The sequence below is a fragment of the Macaca nemestrina genome, chromosome 19, assembly GCF_043159975.1.
Source record: "Macaca nemestrina isolate mMacNem1 chromosome 19, mMacNem.hap1, whole genome shotgun sequence".
NCBI classification, from domain to species: Eukaryota; Metazoa; Chordata; class Mammalia; order Primates; family Cercopithecidae; genus Macaca; species Macaca nemestrina.
Genome location: NC_092143.1, coordinates 78,540,980 through 78,553,914, shown reverse-complemented (window position 1 = coordinate 78,553,914; position 12,935 = coordinate 78,540,980). Strand labels below are relative to the sequence as shown.

Below are 12,935 nucleotides of genomic sequence, written 5' to 3'. Positions count from 1 at the left end.
TACTATCTGTAAAACAGTCTTGTTTATACCATAAAATGTCATAGGTCAGAATATCAAGTCCCACATATGTCTGTGTTTTTTTCACTAAATGCCCTAAATTTGTTCTCATAGACACCATCAAGTTAAAAAATGAAACAAAACCCAATTTAGCATTTAGAAAGGTTCCTCTCTGTTTTCCATAGATATTCAATCTCCGATTCTCACCCTACTCCAGGAAATAAGCCAATTCTAGCCCTAAGGATAATCTTAGACATACTACTCCACAGTCTTGTTTCTAACTGAAAAAGAACCACCTCTCTGGTTTTTGAAGGGAAAAGAAATTAAGCCACAAAGGCAGATTTCATATCTGTAAGTATTTGTTTATTAACAACAACAAACAGGCCTTAGGGCTATCTATCCATTTATTTATCTATTTACTTGTGGCATGAATCCTATAACAATATACTTTTGTAATAATCTCCTAATATTTCTCCAAATAGAAGTATCTCTCAAAAGAATGTTTATTCAAAAGCAGTCTCAAGCTTGCACTTACTGACCCCTCACAACTACTCAAGGCTGTTCTGAGGGCGCTCAAGTATAAGAAAACCTCCTTCTTGGACTTACGCATGTGCTGAGAGGACTATGACTCACAGTCGCACTGTCTTCATGCCACAGATGGGCCCTATAAAATAAACAGCCTCGGACTAGGAGCCCTGCGTGACTCTAGTGAGTCATATGAACTCTCAGGAAAGAGCCTTTAAAAAATTTTAACTCATGTACTTAATCACATGAAAAGTCAGATTCAGCTTTAAGAGAAATAGTACATAGGGAGGAGAAACCAAGTGCTAAGCAGCAATCCTTTTAGCCTAGAATCTACACAGGAACAGCGAATCACACATCTTACTCAAATCTGCAGGCCATTTTGTATTAAACCATTCACATGTGCATGGATTCAGGAATTCATTCAACCAATATTCAGCGACAATCTTTGTGGAGCACACACTATATCATATAACAGAACATAAAATTAAAAGAACCATCATTGACCTAATTGAGTCTATTGTCTGGCTAGAAAAAAAACAGACAAGGCAATAATTACAATACAGAGCAACGAACTGCCTCCCATAGCACAGAGGAGGAGACCTGACTGGATGTCTTAGTCTGTTTTCTGTTGCTTATAACAGAGTATCTGAAACTAAAATTTATAAAGAAATGTATTTCTTTCAGTAATTGACGCTAAGAAGCCCAAGTCAAATGGTCTCATCTGGTGAGGGCCTTCTCGCTGGTGGGCAGTGGCGTGATTTCCGCTCACTGCAAGCTCCACCTCCTGGGTTCATGCCATTCTCCTGCCTCAAAATCCTGAGTGGCTGGGACTACAGGCGCCCGCCACCACACCCGGCTAAATTTTTTTTTTTTTTTTTTTTTTTGTATTTTTAGTAGAGACGGGGTTTCACCATGTTAGCCAGGTTGGTCTCCATCTCCTGACCTCATGATCTGCCTGCCTTGGCCTCCCAAAGTGCCGGGATTACAGGCGTGAGCCACCACGCCCAGCCAAAACTCTGCAGATTCTTGAGGCAGCACAGGGCATCACATGGTGAGGGGGCTGAGTGTGCTAGTTCAAGTCTCTCCTTCTCTTCTCATAAAGCCACTGGTCCCTCTCCCGTGATAACCCATCAATCCACTAATCCATACATGGATTGATCCATTCATGAGGGCTCTTCTATGATGATCCAATCACCTCTTAAAGGCCCCACCTCTTGCTCATGACACTGGAGATTCAATACTGATTTAATACTGGAGATTAACATTTCAACATGAGTTTTGGAGGGGACAAATATTCAAACTATAGTCCTGGAGATGGTGTCAGTGCAAGCTTTCTAGGAAGCACTGCTTGAGCCCAGGCTTGGGTATGCACAGAAGTTTCTTAGGCAGGGAATAAAGAGGAAAAGTCTAGTGAATAAGAGAAGCTCTCCAGAGTCAGGAGCCAAGAGAGAGCACAGAACTGTAGGGGAAATATAGGGTAACTATGGGGAACTATATGAGAACTATAAAAGAACTACAGGGAAAGCATAGGAGAACTCTAGGGGAACTCTAAGGGAAGTATAACTTATCCCATATGGCAAGGACAGAAGTGTTTCTTGGAATGGCAGATAAAAAGGCTGGAAGGAAAAGCACAATATAGACTCCAACAAGAAATACAACATGTTGAGGATTTCGTATATTCTGATGCTGGGAATGGAAGGACCTTAGGCAAAGAGGTAACACAAACACCTCTGTGTGTACAGTAATGGACTGGAGGAGATAGGGCGTGACCCCAACTGATGTCAAGGGAAAATGGGTAAATTGTTTTCAGAAATCATAGTAACAAATGACACAAAGAGAGAAGACAGAGAGGAAGGGAAGGAACCTAAAGATATCCAGAAAATGAAATCAACACAACGTGTACTCCCCTGCAGTAACACCTTTCTCCTCTAGCAGATCATAAGGTCCAGGGTCGTATCTTATTCATTTTGTGTACCCAAGTGCACAATAAACAGAACTCAGGAAATACTGGCTGACTTTGTGTCCTTTGTAGGGACATGGATGCAGCTGGAAACCATCATTCTTAGCAAACTATCACAAAAACAGAAAACCAAACACCGCATGTTCTCACTCATAGGTGGGAACTGAACAATGAGATCACTTGGACTCGGGAAGGGGAACATCACACACCGGGGCCTATCATGGGGAGGGGGGAGGGGGGAGGGATTGCATTGGGAGTTATACCTGATGTAAATGATGAGTTGATGGGTGCTGACGAGTTGATGGGTGCAGCACAGCAACATGGCACAAGTATACATATGTAACAAACCTGCACGTTATGCACATGTACCCTAGAACTTAAAGTATAATAATAACAAAAAATAAAAAAAAAATAAAAAAAAAAGAATCACAGCCTCAGTGGCAAAAAAACATTCCAGGGGTAGAAGAGAAAAATGAGGTTCTTTAAATTAACAGACTTAAACCCCAAACCCTAGACAAAGAATCCATATTTACAATGGAGACTAACAGGGAATATAAAAGAATGTTTTAGAGGTTCTGTGTGTCATCAGCCAGCAACACTGCCCCAACTCATCATGACTGTGGTAGGCAGAAAAAGGGCCTCCAAAGATGTCTACATCCCAGTCCCCAGAATCTGGGACTATGTTACCTTACACGGCAAAAAGGAGTTTGCAGATATGATTAAAATAAGGATCTAGAAACAGGAAGATAGGCTGGATTATCTAGGTTGGCTACATGTAATCACAAGGCTCTATTTATGAGGAAGGCAGAAGGGTCAATGCAAAGGAAAGATAACAGAAGCAGAGGTTGTGCCGATGGGCTTTGAAGTGTGAGGAGTGTGTCACAAGACCAAATATGAGGGAGGTCTCTAGAAGCTGGAAAAGGCAAGGACCAGATTCTTCCCAGAGCTTTTGGGAGGAACCAACCCGGCCATCAACTTATTTTAGGGCTTCTGACATGCAAGACAGTAAGATGATGAAGCCACGAGGTTTGAGTTAATTTCTTACAGCAGCAATAGGATGCCAATACGGTGATCATCTGAGAAACTAGAAGCCCTGTGGCTTTCTGAAGGTGTCCAGGGGTTGTGCATCTTGATTTGTCAGAGGTGCATAAGCAAGTCTTTAAGATCATGTTAGGTCACCGAAGTAGAGGACTCCAGTTTGGAATCATGAGCTAGAATAGCAGCCTGAAGACAGTAACCATGGAGGCACCCCATAGGATGAATGAAATGAGTGAAGGCCAGACCAGGAAGGCATGAAGAGACAGAAGAGCCACAGGGGCAGTGAGATAACAAAACAGAAGAAAGAAATGGGAAAACATGCGGTCTACACTGGAGAAGAGCAGGGCAATGACAGAGTGCAGACAGAAACTCAGAAGGAATGCGGAAAGCTGGGTGAGGCAATAGGAGAGGAAGCATGGGGAGGAAAGGACCAGGCAGGGCAAGGATGGGGAGACACACAGAAACGAGGAGGCCAAATGACCCAACACACAGAAAGATGTGATCCACGAGGGAAAAAGATACGAGCCTTCAATGATGTTATTAGTTTCTTTTGAAATCCTGACACGTACACATTCACAGACCCCTCCTTGGTTCTTAAAGCAAAAAATGTGTCAGATGCAACAGCAACATCAGGTTCTCTATCAGCCCCATTCTGAGAAGACATGCGTAATGGCAGCAAATGCACTGTGGGGCTAATGGAGAAGAAATGAGGGCATGTCCTCAAAGTAATGCATGGGGAGGAGAAGGGAGGAGAGAGACCTCACCCTCCACTTTGTTAGCGTTGATGCAGTGCAGGAAATGCTACCCCAAAATAGGGCACCTTGGCATACTGAGTATTTTAAGCTGAAAGAAGCTGAGAAAACCACGGCATCAGAAAGGTCATGCTGACCATCTTCCCCCCGCGCTAGCAACAAAGCAGGACACAGAAACTGAAATTCCACTTGCCCCTTTCTGCCCTGAGATGGGCTAGGAAACTCAGAGAGGTCACTCTCTGACTTCCTCCCTCCGTCCTCCCCTAATGGCCTTCATGTGGCAGGTATCCTGCCCTGTATCTGGAGGGCAGGAATGTCACACAGGCCACAGAGATTCTGAACAAACAGGCCTTGTTCAGTGCACCCTGTTTATTACCATCAGATCCTGCCCTGTTGTCCCTCAATCACACTTCCACGCAACTGTTCGTAAAAACACAGTTTTCTCAGAGTCTTCTGGTCTTCATTTTCTGAAGGCTCCTGTGTCATGTAAAACTTGTATTAAATAATTTTCTCTTTTTTTTAGACGGAGTCTTGCTCTGTCACCCAGGCTGGAACGCAGCAGCTCGATCTTGGTTCACTGCAACCTCCGCCTCCCGGGTTCAAGCAATTTTCCTGCCTCAGCCTCCTGATTAGCTGGGACTACAGGCACCTGCCACCACAACCTAATTTTTGTATTTTTTAGTAGAGATGGGGTTTCACCATATTGGCCAGTCTGGTCTTGAAATCCTGACCTTTTAATCGCCCGCCTTGGCCTCCCAAAGTGCTGGGACTACAGGTGTGAAACACTGCACCCAGCCGTATTAAATAATTTTTTATGTGTTTATCTTGTTAATCTGTCTTTTGTTATATGGATTTCAGCCATAAACCTTGAGATGGGTGAGGAAAAGGTATTACTTTCCTTCTTCCCGTGTCGAACCATATTTCTTGGAGCATGAGGAAATGAGGATGCACAGTGTTCAGAGTCACTGGCAAAGCACCAGGCAATGTCTCCTATGATAGCTCAGTGGACACGAGGAGAACAAGATGGGACAACTGCCAGGAAGATCAGGTGGACTAGAAACGTGCAAGTGACCAGAGTCACAGCTGCTTGTCAGCACCAACGCTGACATCTGTTTCCGGTGCCTTGACACAAGGCTATTTCCTCATCCCTGACTTCTCCCAACATGTGTATTCCTGCCTTTGATAGTCATAGATGTGCTTCTCAAATGTACAGGTGACAATAAATAAGCACATAAATTAACAAAAAGGGACGGAAAAAGGTATCTACAAAGGCGAACAACAAATTAAAACAAGATAAACATCAATAAAAATAAATGTGCATCTGATGCTTCCCTGTAAAACCAGACTTTGTTAAGTGGATAGAGTTCTGATTTAGCATCATCTTCTTCATTAAAAGATACATAACAATTGTGGAGCAGGTTTTTGTCTAAAATCCTAATTCAATTTTCAGTTGTGTTAATGAAGTATCTGGAGAGATGGTCCCTCCCGTCCCTGTCCCAGCACACAGCATTCCATTCGGTGTCTCAGGCTTTTGGCAGAGCATATGAGAAGCAGACTTGTTCAGAGGACTGTGGACTAGACAGTGAAGAAATCCTCTGGTCCACAGTTAGGGAACTGAAGAAGGGAAGGAGCCGGAGACCAGGCTAGCCATTAACACGGCTGGCTAAGAATGAGGGGGAGAGGACAACCATCTTCCAGCATGGAAAGGACAAGCACATAAAACAGGAATGAGATGTGAATGTCTGGGCCACAGGGAGCTAGTACAAGTCACCAGTACTTACTTATCTGAAATCCTTGGAGTAAAATGTGGTTCAGAATTCAGATTTTTAATTTTATTTTATAAAGGCATCTGTACTGCATATTCTTTGACACCCCAAGGAGAGTCTGAGACAGCATTCCATAATTCCTAGGTTTTGATATTTCTGCATCAAAACCTAGGAATATTGACTTTAAGGAGGAAAAACCAGAGACCCTAAATAGCTTCACATCCATTTAGGTCAGGTTTGGTCACCAAATGAATTACAAAAATGGGCAGGTTTTGCTACTAAATTAGATATGGAAACTTTCTGATTATAGATTTTGGAGTACAGGCTAAGGTACTAAGAATGACCACCGAGAAGGCACACACCCAGTCCTCCCATCCTCAGGCACTCCCAGTCCCACTGTGTCATGGCCGCACTGTGCCGGCTGACTCAGTCCCACCATGTGGGCTCCTGACTGTTCTTTCCAGCCCAGGCTTCCTCCTTCCTTGAGACCTCTTCCTCCTCCTAGGATGCTTCCCTCCCACCCACCCCCAGAGCCAACTCCATCTCCTTCCAGGGACTGCTCAAATACATCTTCACTGAAGCTAACCTGATGCCTAAATTCCAAACTGAAACATGCTCCTACTTGGCACCACCTAGCTATTCCTTTACGAGTGCCACTGACCTCTTCCTAACATGCTGCATAATTCTCTTACTTATCATAGTTGCTGTCTATCTCCCCTACTAGAATACAAGTCCCATGAAGGCAGGGATCCTTGCCAGGTTCTTATTGCTCTAACTGTAACATATCAACCATGCCTCGTACATCCTGGGGAGGACTGGTGGTGATATTAAAAGTGATTCGGGCATTGAACGAGTGACTAAATCAATTGATTTTAGATGTCTTTTGGTCCCCAGATTCCATTCCCTAGACTGGAATTAAACTGGGAAGTGTGGGGAGTGATGGCCGGCTCCGATCTCTTTGCTGCAAGACAGGTCCAGAAAGGCATGAGAGTTTTTGCCCCTCCTGTCCTTCCCCCATGACAGTGACACCTGGAGAGGTCAATGTGTTCAGAACCTCAGGTACCACTGAGCATCTAGAAACCCACCGGGAACTTTTTGTTATTCTAGCAAAACAAAATGATGAAAATATACATCAGGTAGAGACAGCAAAATTGTCAGCCAGATTTTGCCCAATTTTCAGAAGAAAGAGGCAGCCCTGCCAAGCACTGGCGCTCTACATTCTTAATAACATGACAGAAGGACCATAAAAAATGAGGAAGGATGGGCATCGGACTGTTCTTCACCATATGAGAGTTCACTAGGAGAGACAGCCTAGGACACAATTGTTGGGAACAAAAACCTCAGACTCCATGCAAAGCACAGCGACCGAATGTCCTGGGTTGTTAAAGAAACCACTGACCCATCTTTTGTCCACTTAGTGAAATAACCATAATGATGATGCCTGAGAGGAGATATCTGACTGGGTTAAATACAGCTCTTTATAAAAGCAAGAGTATCTTCAAATGTGCGTGTATTTCAATTTGAGCAGGCTAGAAAAAAGTACTGATAGTTATTTAAATTGGACTTACCACCTTCTTTATGCAATGGACTAACTCCAGGACTTCTAAATGAGCAGTAATTTACCAGCAAAAAGATACATGTTAAGTCTTTCAGAAATAGTTTTGCAATAATCAGAGCAATGATTGAAAGAAATTGAGGTCTGGGAAGTTAGCAGCACTTGCAGCAAATTAATCAATCTCTGGCATTTTGGAGCTGCTCTGAGTGCACAGGCATCAAGGGGCTCCGAGCCAGTCCCCCTTCCTCAGACATAAGGTGGGGATTAAGCGGCACTTTCATTTCTTCAATAGTGAAAATAGTCTGTATTATCCAATTTTCAAATATGCCCATTTGTAAGATATTAAGATATCACCAATAACATCAGCAGGGCTTGGAGTAATTGTATGAAATATCTTACGCAAGCTAAATCCTGTATTAATTGAACATCTCAAAGAAGAATCTACCCTTTATACAGCCCATATGTTTAATTTTAATAATTAACATAGTGTTGACCTTTGATTTCTAGACCACAACCAAGTTAACCCAAATATTTATCAATCTGGAGTACTGTACTAAAACTAAAAATTCTTACTTGTATCATCACATACTAGCAATATATATTGACAAGTACACTTTACATTGGCTAATGAATATACAGATAGCCAAAATAATATACAGATATCCAAAGTTATATCCTATTATTATTGGTATATTCAAGAAGAATTTGAATAGGGAAATTTAGAGCTTCATTCTATTATTTAAGACACAGTTCATTTCATGATATATCCATAATAGCTGAATAACATTATTTAATAAACCTGTATTTAAATGTTATCTAGAAGTTAATCCAAATAACATAGAATATACATAATAAATGCAGTAACTAGAAATACCAGCAAAATTAGAAGTTCTTTAGTCTTAAAATCAAATATCCAACTGTTAACTGGGTTAACTTGCCAAATCAAACTAAGGAGCTCAACACTGACAAACTTTTTTTACATATTTAAAGGTTCAAACCTTTGCAAAACTAGGTCTCAAGCCAGTTCACTTTTAAACTGTAATTACAGCACTCTAGTATGGGCAGAGTGGCAGTGCCTGTGCTACCTATCAAACATGATCTAAAAGATCAGGCTAGTCATTAACATGCCTGGTTAATAACATCACTTTTCCTTAGTCAATATGCCTTAAAATATACAACTCTTCTGAAAATATAGTTGAAAAAGGATAAAGATGTAAGATAAAGGAGGTTAAAATCCCTACAGTTTTGAATTTGCATAGGAATTGTCAGTGTGCACTCAGGGCACAGTTTGTCTTTAAATGTGTGTATGTGTGCATACCTAGGTATCCTAGCTCTCTCCAATGAGAAGATCCAAAAACAATAAATAAAATAAATAAAGTAGTAATGAGCACCTCCATGCTAAGACTGTAACTTCTAATGGCCATTTCCCACAGAAAAAGAACCAGGATTCCCTGGAAAAATGGCCAATTCTAGGTCTAAAGTAGAAAATGGAAAATATACACCTAGAATATGTCATCACACCAGAAAGCAAAGAAGCTCCCTGAGATGGACCAGGACAGGAGTCACCCATGCAGAGTAAGCCCCACTGGAAGGCTGGGGAAGACATCAGCAGCAATAAAGATATTAAGTACAATGGACTGAAACCCATCAAATGTGTTCACACATACAAGCTGATGACAAAGATGCTGATGACAACAACAACAATAATTATAACTACCTTGGTCACTTTTAGGTGATGATAGTGAGTGACTGATAGACCCAGACCATTCTGCAACTCCTAATGAATTAATCAACCAAGGCAATGATCATCAATGGCTGATAATGTTATGGGATCCTTGGGGTGTTACTTTGCCACCCGGAAACCTCTGTGGCCAGTGGTACCTTTACCTGAGTTTTGCTTGGGCCCAGTGGGCCCACTTGGCCTGGAAGGCTGCACTCGGCTGACACTACCAGCCTGGATTCCATGCCTGCCAAGGGCAAGTGGAGAGATGAGGGGTGTGTAAGTGAGCAAGCATGGGATCTGGCCACTGCACACAGTCAGGCACACCAGCTGTGGCGGAATGGGCAGCTCCAGGTGTCGGCATGGGCACCAGCTCCCTGCAAGCAGCTTCCAAGGCTGGCAATGGGGAACGTGGTGGCACCCAGAAGTTTGAGACACCAGGAACTGCAGAGCCACAAAGAGGGTGCCACAGCCCTGGCCCAGGGAGCTTCTAGGTCTGGGCTCCCTGAAGGGCTACAGGTCTTCTCTCCTTCTCTCTTTCTTATCACCCACAATGTGGTGAGCAAGGAGTGTGTTTCAGCCCTGCTTGTGTTATAGCCCTTGCAGCCCCGCCATTTGGTAGGTCCAGAGTTCTTGTCCTGTGTCCAGGAAGAATGAGGTATGCAGACAAGTGGAGGGTGAGTAAGGTGAACAGGAGCTTTACTGAATGACAGAATAGCTCAAAGGAAACCCACAGGGGTCAGCTCCACTCCACAGTGAGGGTGTCCCAACAACTGTTTAGCTCTCAGAAGAGAGCAGACCCTTGAGTGGGTAGCTCCTCTGTGCAGGCAGGTCATCAGTCAAGTGCTCAGCTCTCAGTGGAGAGGAGACCCTGGAGTGGGTAGCTCCTCTCCCCAGGCAGGTTGGCTTGAGTGCTCAAGTCTGGCTGAGTCCATGGATTTTATGGGCTTCAAAGTGGAGGAAGTGTGTGTTGATCGGTTCATGGGTGGCCATGGGTGGGCACAAAAAAAAAAAAACCACCATAATTTTCCACTCCTGGACTGCAGGACTGACAGCCTGGCTCCCAGCCTTCAGGCCTTCCCTGGCTTGAAGGTGGGACTTCACTGGGAAACTCCTCCATCTGCCCTGGAGCCTGTCTGCCTCCTGCTGTTCATGGCACCCAGGCTGTTCATACCGAGGGGCACCTGCAGGTCAGTGCCAAACTGCCCTCAACAACCCCTCAGCCTTCCTCCCATGCTTGTCAGTGCCTAAAGTCAGGAAGGGGCTGAGGCGGCAGGAGGCTGGCATGTCAGTGCTGCCCTGGGCGCACACACACCCGGCTGGGTTGCGACAGCACCTGTGTTTGGCTTCAACTTTGCTCCAAGACTGGAGCAGGCACTGGGAGCAGGGAGAGGCCAGGCAGTGGGAGCAGGCACTGCCAAGCCTGCAGGGGCAGGGGTGTCTTCCTGGGTCCCTGAGAGTGCAAAGATGCCCAGTCCACAGCCATGGCTGGGTGGCTGCAGCTGCGCCTGGGAGGGCAGGGCTCCTGCCTGCTCCCAGCCTCTAAGAGCACAGGGATGCCAGATCTGCAGCCACGGCTGGAAAGCTGCAACTGCACTCAGGGAGCATGAGGTTCCCGCCCTGCCAACTCAACAGCAGGTGGGGCTTCTACCTGTTCCCAGTTCCCGCTGGCCCCATGGAGCAGGCAGCACCAACCATGGCCATCTCTGCCTTCCTTTCTCATGCAATACCCTCGGATACTTGGAAGCAAGAAGAACAAGTGAACCTTCTGCTGAATATGAGAAAAGATGAAAGAAGACTTTCCCAGAACGTATGGTTTGTAGGCCCAAAGGAAGCAGACCTTAAGATTAGTGGAGATGCCTTTCCTTCTCTTCTGCCCTCCAGACTGACACCACTTGACCAGTAGTTTTAAAAGTCCAATTTCAGACACCAGGTGTAATTTAGGGTGGAGGGTGGGAGGCGGGTGAGGGTTGAAAAACTACCTATCAGGTACTATGCTCGCCACCTGGGTGACAAAACCACTTGTACACCAAACCCCAGCAATACAAAATCTACCCATGTAACAAACCTGAGTATGTACCCTCTGACCTAAAATAAAAGCCGGAAAGAAAAAAATAAAAAGTCCAATTTCAAGTCGAGGCCAGGAGACCTCAAGGTTGCTATGGAGGAAGGGGCTCTCTACTGCCCCACCTGTTCCTGCCACATCCTATAGCACCTGCTGCTTACATCTCTCTTTGGCTGAGTTAGATAATATCACAAAGGAAAATTATTAATATTTCTTCTAGAGTATCCCTAGACACGTTATACTGTTTCATCAATAGAAAAGAAATCTTTATTTTTAAATAAAGGTAATCCAAAATCATACTAAGTTAAAACATACAGTATACACCTAAAGGTTTTCAGTAGCTTCAGTCTGATTGTTCAGTATGATATTACATAAATATATTTAACTGACTAAAACAATAATGGATGTGATTTTAACTACCCAAAATTTCTGAGAGCAAATGGTCCCCATAGCAACTAAAGACAGTCCTCCTTTATGCATTTCTAGTATTTTCTGGGATGCTAAGTGATGTTAAATTTATGCTTTAATATATATGGCATAAAATACCCAAGTTAAGCTTGTGAAGGGAACCATAATTTTAATTCTTTTCATATCATTTTGTGGCTTTTATACATAATAACAAAATTGTTCTGAAATAGTTGCTTTTTTCCTTATAATCAACAAATGAAACTAAAAGCCACCTCAAAAGGTTGACCAAAAGCCTATATCCATAACACGAAAGCCAAGGCAACATTGCATACATACAAAAACAACTTTAATTGTAAATTCTGATCAATGCTATGGTTTAAATTACTACACGATACTTACGAATTCATGAGGAACTATCTACGTCTTTTTCTGCAGTACCAAAGATGCATTATGGTTACGTTACAACATAGATGGCCTGGTTCAAATTCGAGCACTGCGACGAGCAATGCCCCATTGGAAGAGTCGTTACAACTTTCTAAGCCGGCCAGGCGCGGGGGCTCAAGCCTGTAATCCCAGCACTTTGGGAAGCCGAGATGGGCGGATCATGAGGTCAGGAGATGGAGAATATCCTGGCTAACACGGTGAAACCCCGTCTCTACTAAAAATACAAAAAAACTAGCCGGGCGAGGTGGCGGGCGCCTGTAATTCCAGCTACTCGGGAGGCTGAGGCAGGAGAATGGTGTAAACTCGGGAGGCAGAGCTTGCAGTGAGCCGAGATCCGGCCACTGCACTCCAGTGTGGGCGACAGAGCGAGACTCTGTCTCAAAACAAACAAACAAACAAACAAACAAAAAACAACTTTCTAAGCCTCAGCCACTTCTTCTATAAATGGACACATAATAAAATTCTTGTAGGGATCAATGACAAAAAATGCCTGAACATCACCTACCACAGTAACTAGCACACAGCAGTGCTCAGTAAATGTAGCTGCAATTACTTTATTTCAAACACCCCAGTTGAAGTCAGTAATATAAATACTATTCATACAATTTTTAATTTATTCATTCAGAAGTCAAATTCTATGGTAGATCAGTGAAACTGTTCCCATGAAAATCACTGTAGGTTATAAAAATATCAAGGTTTCCCTCT

The 12,935-nt window shown here is 43.7% G+C and overlaps 1 protein-coding gene across 5 annotated transcripts in view; it reads right to left on the bottom strand.

Annotated features, from left to right (window-relative positions):
• The window catches only part of LOC105478860 (protein tyrosine phosphatase receptor type M), an 826,332-nt gene that overhangs the window by 450,561 nt on the left and 362,836 nt on the right, over positions 1–12,935 (bottom strand). The gene's annotated exons all lie outside the window — the stretch shown is intronic.